This window comes from Budorcas taxicolor, chromosome 1, assembly GCF_023091745.1.
Source record: "Budorcas taxicolor isolate Tak-1 chromosome 1, Takin1.1, whole genome shotgun sequence".
Lineage (NCBI taxonomy): Eukaryota > Metazoa > Chordata > Mammalia > Artiodactyla > Bovidae > Budorcas > Budorcas taxicolor.
This window is the reverse complement of record NC_068910.1, coordinates 135570134-135577210: the sequence shown is the minus strand read 5'-3', so window position 1 is coordinate 135577210 and position 7077 is coordinate 135570134. Positions and strand designations below refer to the sequence as shown.

Here is a 7077-nt window from a genome sequence, read left to right as displayed (position 1 = left end):
TCGTCTGTATATCTGAGGTTATTGATATTTCTCCCAGCAATCTTGATTCCAGCTTGTGCTTCCTCCAGCCCAGCATTTCTCATGATGTACTCTGCATATAAGTTAAATAAGCAGGGTGACAATAGACAGCCTTGATGTACTCCTTTTCCTATTTGGAACCAGTCTGTTGTTCCATGTCCAGTTTAACTGTTGCTTCCTGACCTGCATATAGGTTTCTCAAGAGGCAGGTCAGGTGGTCTGGTATTCCCATCTCTTTCAGAATTTTCTTCCACAGTTTATTGTGATCCACACAGTCAAAGGCTTTGGCATAGTCAATAAAGCAGAAATAGATGTTTTTCTGGAACTCTCTTGCTTTTTCAGTGATCCATCGGATGTTGGCAATTTTGATCTCTGGTTCCTCTGCCTTTTCTAAAACCAGCTTGAACATCTGGAAGTTCACAGTTCACATATTGCTGAAGCCTGGCTTGGAGAATTTTAAGCATCACTTTACTAGCGTGTTGAGATGAGTGCAATTGTGCAGTAGTTTGAGCATTCTTTGGCATTGCCTTTCTTTGGGATTGGAATGAAAACTGACCTTTTCCAGTCCTGTGGCCACTGCTGAGTTTTCCAAATTTGCTGGCATATTGAGTGCAGCACTTTCACAGCATCATCTTTCAGGATTTGAAACAGCTCAACTGGAATTCCATCACCTCCACTAGCTTTGTTCGTAGTGATGCTTTCTAAGGCCCACTTGACTTCACATTCCAGGATGTCTGACTCTAGGTGAGTGATCACACCATCGTGATTATCTGGGTCATGAAGATCTTTTTTGTACAGTTCTTCCATGTATTCTTGGCACCTCTTCTTAATATCTTCTGCTTCTGTTAGGTCCAGACCATTTCTGTCCTTTATTGAGCCCATCTTTGCATGAAATGTTCCCTTGGTGTCTCTAATTTTCTTGAAGAGATCTCTAGTCTTTCCCATTCTGTTGTTTTCCTCTATCTCTTTGCATTGATCACTGAGGAAGGCTTTCGTATCTCTCCTTGCTATTCTTTGGAACTCTGCATTCAGATGCTTATATCTTTCCTTTTCTCCTTTGCTTTTCGCTTCTCTTCTTTTCACAGCTATTTGTAAGGCCTCCTCAGACAGCCATTTTGCCTTTTTGCATTTCTTTTTCTTGGGGTTGGTCTTGATCCCTGTCTCCTGTACAATGTCACGTACCTCCATCCATAGTTCATCAGGCACTCTGTCTATCAGATCTAGGCCCTTAAATCTATTTCTCACTTCCACTGTATAATCATAAGGGATTTGATTTAGGTCATACCTGAATGGTCTAGTGGTTTTCTCCACTTTCTTCAATTTCAGTCTGAATTTGGCAATAAGGAGTTCATGATCTGAGCCACAGTCAGCTCCTGGTCTTGTTTCTGTTGACTGTATAGAGCTTCTCCATCTTTGGCTGCAAAGAATATAATCAATCTGATTTCAGTGTCAACCATCTGGTGATGTCCATGTGTAGAGTCTTCTGTTGTGTTGTTGGAAGAGGATGTTTGCTATGACCAGGGTGTTCTTTTGGCAGAATCTATTAGCCTTTGCCCTGCTTCATTCTCTACTCCAAGGCCAAATTTGCCTGTTATGCCAGGTGTTTCTTGACTTCCTACTTTTGCATTCCAGTCCCCTATAATGAAAAGGATATCTTTTTTGGGGTGTTAGTTCTAGAAGTTCTTGTAGGTCTTCATAGAACTGTTCAACTTCAGCTTCTTCAGCGTTACTGGTCGGAGCATAGACTTGGATTGCCATGATACTGAATGGTTTGCCTTGGAAACGAACAGAGATCACTCTGTCATTTTTGAGATTGCATCCAAGTACTGCACAACATTTTAAATTCCATTGTGATTTCTTCTTTGAGATATGGGTTATTTAGAAACATAGTAAATATTAACATGTTTTCCCCTGATACTGGGAACAAGAGAAGAGAAGGATATATCCATCCTTCATTTCTATTTGACATCCTCCAGAAGGTCCTAAGTAGTATGAGGCAAAAAAAAGAAAAAAAAAGGCTTAAGAATTAGAAAGTAAGAAGTAAAACTGTCATTCACAGACAGTGTGGTTGTGCATGCAGAAAATCAAAAGAATCTACAGATGAATTACTAAAATTAAAAATAAATTTAGGGTGCTGAATAAAAGGATAAATTTATAAAAATTGCCAATATTACTATATAACAGCAGCAATAGGGAAAAATTTTTAAATGTTATTTACAGTAGCATCAAAAAACACCAAATACTTAGTATTAAGTCTAAAGAAATACATGCAAAAGGTCTACAGAGAAAGGTGCAAGATGTGATTGAGAAAAACTGAAGAAAATTTATAAGTTTTTCTCATATTTTATTAGATGAATTAGATGACTAAATATAAAGATATCAATGTAACCCTAATCAACATCCCAGCTAGTATTAATATAAGAATTAGTAAGCTTGTTGTAAATTTTATATGAAAATGCAAATGGTTCAGAACAGCCCATTCTTGAAGAACAGACGTAGAAGACTCACTATGTGATATTAAGGCTTATTATATAAAGCTACAATAACTAAGACTGTGGTATGGGCACAAGAGTAGATAAACAGATAAATGGGACAGAATAGAGGACAGAAATAGAAGCTTATAAATATGGAAACTTGATTAATGACAAAGGTGCACTGCAGAGTAGTGAGAACAGGACAGTCTTGCTAATAAATGGAATTGGGTCAACTGCATATCCATATGAAGGAAAAATGCATCTGATCTCTTCTTCAGACTCATCAAAAAGCTATTTCTAGATGCGTTGCAAATCTAAATGTGATAGATAATGTAATAAAGCTTCTAAAGAGAAAAAGAACATTTTCATAACCTTGGGAAAAGGAAAGATTTCATATGTAAGATGAAATGAAAACATTGATAAATGGGACTACATTAAAATTAAGAACATCTGTTCATCAAAACATCATTAAGAGGGCAAGCCACAGAGGGGAATAAGATATGTGCAATGTGTATAACTGACAAAGGACTCTGAGTAAATGATTAAGTGATCAATCAATAAGAGAAAAAAGCAAATCCAATAGTAAAATGGGCAAAAGATGTGAATGGGCCAGTAGATAACCAAAAGAGCAATAATTATATGAAAAGGTGATCAGTTTCATGGAAACCAGAAAATACAAACTAAAACACACCCACCAGAATGGCTAGCATCTAAAAACTGACAATATGAGGTGCTGATGATGTATGGAACAACTGAGACTCTCATACACTGCACATGAAAATAAAAATTGGTACAACCATTTTGCAAAACTAATTGGCTACCTGTGTAAACTTGACGATCAGCACAGCTTGTGACTCAGCAATTCCATCACTAGATATATACCCAACATGAATTCTATACTGAAAGACATGTACAAGAACGTTCATAGCAGCATTATCTATAATAGCCCACCAATGGGAACAACTCAGTTGTCTAACAACAATAGAATATATAAGTAGATGGTGATATAGTCATACAATGGAATACCATACAAAAATAAAACTAACTACTTCACTCAACAACAAGGATCACTCTTCCAAACATAATGGTAAGCAGAAGGAACCAGTCAAAAAATAATACATATGTCGAGCCATGACAGAGTAACTGGTACCAGACTAAAGCTCCTGCAATAAGAAATTAGATGACTGTACAATATATATGAAATACTATACAGGTCTTCAGTCATTGGACCATAGGCAGCCCGGGAGAGTGATTTCTGAAAGAAAGGAAAAGTGAAGTGAGCACTACAATTTTCCTAGCTTTCTGCCTGGTGGCATTTACCAAATATCAGGATAAGAAGAGGGATTCCAAGTAAAGCATGACAGACTTGCTGAGCTGAGGAGAAAACAGTCAGAGCTTGTAGAGAGTGAGGCAACTAAAATTTCTGGAACCAGACTACAAGAGAGACGGGAGCAGATATATGCAAAGAAGGAGACCCAGAAATCTGTGTAGGAGTTGCAGTGTGTCTTTTGCCAAATATGAAGCCAAGGAAAGAAACCTATAGGGGAGAATCTTTCCTTGTCTCTTCCTACCTTCCTACCAACCTTCGGTGTTCCTTGGCTTTAGCTGTAGGACTACAATCTGCCTTTGTCCTCACAGTGGCAACCTGCCATTGTGTGTGTCTGTCTTTTCTCTTCTTATAAAGACACTTGCTATTGTCTGAAAATGTTCCCCCCAAATTCTTATGTTGAAACCTAACTCCGGAGGAGATGTGGAGACTTTGGAATGTGTTTGGGTCATGACGGTGGAGGCCCCATGAATGGGATTAGTAAGTTTTACAGTAGGAGCTTTATAAAAGAGGCTCCAGAGAGATCACCAACCCCTTCTACCACTTGAGGACACAGGAAGAAGAGGCCAGCCAGGAAGTAAGATGTGTGTCCCCACAGGAAGGCAGCCATGCTTGTACCTTGATCTTAGCGCTCCCGGCCTCCAGAACTGTGAGAAATAGTGTCTGTTGTGTATAAGCTATTCAGTCTGTGGTGTCTTGTTATAGCAGCCTGTAGGGGCTAAGACAACACTAGTCTTAGTGCTGTGTTAATGACCCACCCTACTCCAATCTGATCTTCTTTACTTGCAAATGTCTGTTTATTTCATCTTCATGCTGAAGGGTAGTATTACCAGTCGTGGGTTGATAGTTTTTTACCCCTTGTTTTTGTTTGGTTTCATCAGTTTCAAGATGATAGTTCAATTTCTCCTGACTGGTATTTTTTCTGAGAAGTCAGCAATAATGTTTATCTCTGTTTCTCTGTATTTAATTTATCATTTATTCTTCGGTGCTTTCTATTTGTTTATAATCCTGTGTATTTTATTTTATTTTGGCCATTGCATACAGCTTGTGAGATCTTAATTCCCTGACCAGGGATTGAACCTGGGCCCTATCAATGAGAGCACAATGTCCTAACCGCTGGACCACCAGGGAATTCCCTATTCTTTTGTGCTTTTAAAATATTCTCTTCATCACTGTTTTTCAACTTGATTTTGTTGTGCTTTGGTATGAGTTTTGTCAGTATTACTGACAAATTAAAATTATATTTAAAGTGTACAACATGATGATTTGATATACACTGTGAAAGGAATCCTCAATCCAGTTAATTATCACAACTATCACCTCTTTCTTTCTCTTCCTATCTGTCTTTCTTTTTCTTTCCTTCTTGGTGAGAACATTTAAGTTTTACTGTCTTAGTAAATTTCATTTATACAATACAGTGTAATCAACTATAGTCACATTGGTATGCTTTTCCTTATGTATATTCTGCTTGGACTTCTTTGAACTTCTCGGAATTTAATGTGTCACTAAATTTGAAAATATTTCTGACATCAAATGGCTTTTGCTGCTTCCCTCTCTTGTTGGAACTCCAGTACACATATGGCAGAACTCTTTATATCGTCTCACAGATTACTGAGGCTCTAGTTAGTTATTTTTCAGCCTTACTTCTCTGTGCTTCAGTTTAAAAGGTTTCTAGTGCCCTGTCTTCAGACCCATTGCTCCTTTCATCTCCAGTGCATAATTTACCCAGTAAATTTTTTAATACATTAAAAAAATAAAAATTTATTTATTTTAATTGGAGGTTAATTACTTTACAATATTGTGTTGGTTTTGCCACACATCAACATGAATCCACCAAAAAATATGGAACGCTTCACGAATTTGCACGTCATCCTTGCGCAGGGGCCATGCTAATCTACTCTGTATCATTCCAGTTTTAGTATATGTGCTGCCAAAGCGAGCATAATACATTTTTTTAATGCTATTTGTTTTGGCTGTGTTGGGTCTTTGTTTCTGCACGTGGGCTTTCTCTAGTTGCAATGTGAGGGCTTCTCATTGCAGTGGCTTCTGGTTTAGCAGAGCACGGGCTCTAGAGCATGCAGGCTGCAGTAGTTGTAGTACGTGGGCTTATTTGCTCCACAACATGTGGAATTATCCCAGACCAAGGATCAAACCTGGGTCCCCTATATTGGCAGGCAGACTCAACCACTGGACCACCAGTGAAGTCCAACCTAGTAAATTTTAAATTTTAGATTCTGCATTTTTCAGCTCTAGGAATTCCATTTGGTTCATGCATTAGTCTACTGGGGCTGCCATAATAGAATACCACAGACTGGATGGCTTAAACAGCAGGAAATTGTCACATTTCTGGAGGCTAGAAGTCCAATAACAAGGTACTGATAGGTTTGGTTATCCCCTGAAACTTCTCACCTTTGCTTGCAGATGGCTGCCTTCTCACTGTGTCCTCACATGGCCTTTCTCTCATGTGTGTACCTCCCCGCTGACTCTTCTTCCTGTAATGACAGTAGTCACATTGGATTAGGGCTCCACCCTTACAATGTCATAAAATTGTAATGATCTCTTTAAAGTTCCTATTTCCAAATCACATTGGGTGTTAAGGCTTCAACATGCAAATTTACAGTGGGGGTAGGGGATACGATTCAGTCCATAACATTGCATAATGGAATATTATTTGGCAATAAAAAGGGAATGAAATACAAGCACAGGCTATAATATGGGTGAACCTTGGAAACATGCTAAGTAAATGAAGCCAGTTGCAAAAGACTACATATTGTATGATCCCATTTATATGAAATGTCCAGAATAGGCAAATCTACAGAGACTGAAAATAAACAGTTGCTAGTGCTGGGGGCAGTGGGGTGAAGGGTTGGGAAGAAACAGGTAGTGACTGCTGAGAGATATAGGGCTTCTTTTTGTGATGATGTAAATGTTCAAAATTGAGGTAATGATAGTTGCACAACTCTGAATATGCTAAAAACTCTTGACTTGTACATTTAAAATGAGTCACTTGTATAATATATGAATTACATCTCAGTAAAGCATTACAAATACATACTGTATGATTCCATTTGTTAAAAGTTCAAAAATAAAACTAATGTTTAATGAGAGATTGTGGTTATCTTTTAGAGAGAGAGGAAAAGCAATAAATGAGAGGGGCCACAAAGGCCATGACAAATCTGGCATATTAGCAATATTCTTTTTTTTTTTTTAATATAGCTTAAGGTTACATGAGTGTGTTCACTTTGTGATAAATCATTA

General features: G+C 37.9%; 2 non-coding genes across 2 annotated transcripts; both read right to left on the bottom strand.

Moving 5' to 3' along the window:
* Positions 1-4878: 4878 nt before the first annotated feature.
* On the bottom strand, positions 4879-4950 carry TRNAE-CUC (transfer RNA glutamic acid (anticodon CUC)). Its single transcript has one exon. It is a non-coding gene; the product is annotated as a tRNA-Glu (tRNA).
* A 705-nt stretch (positions 4951-5655) lies between these two features.
* Positions 5656-5762, bottom strand: LOC128057937 (U6 spliceosomal RNA). The gene has a single exon (XR_008200378.1). It is a non-coding gene; the product is annotated as a U6 spliceosomal RNA (small nuclear RNA).
* Positions 5763-7077: the final 1315 nt, after the last annotated feature.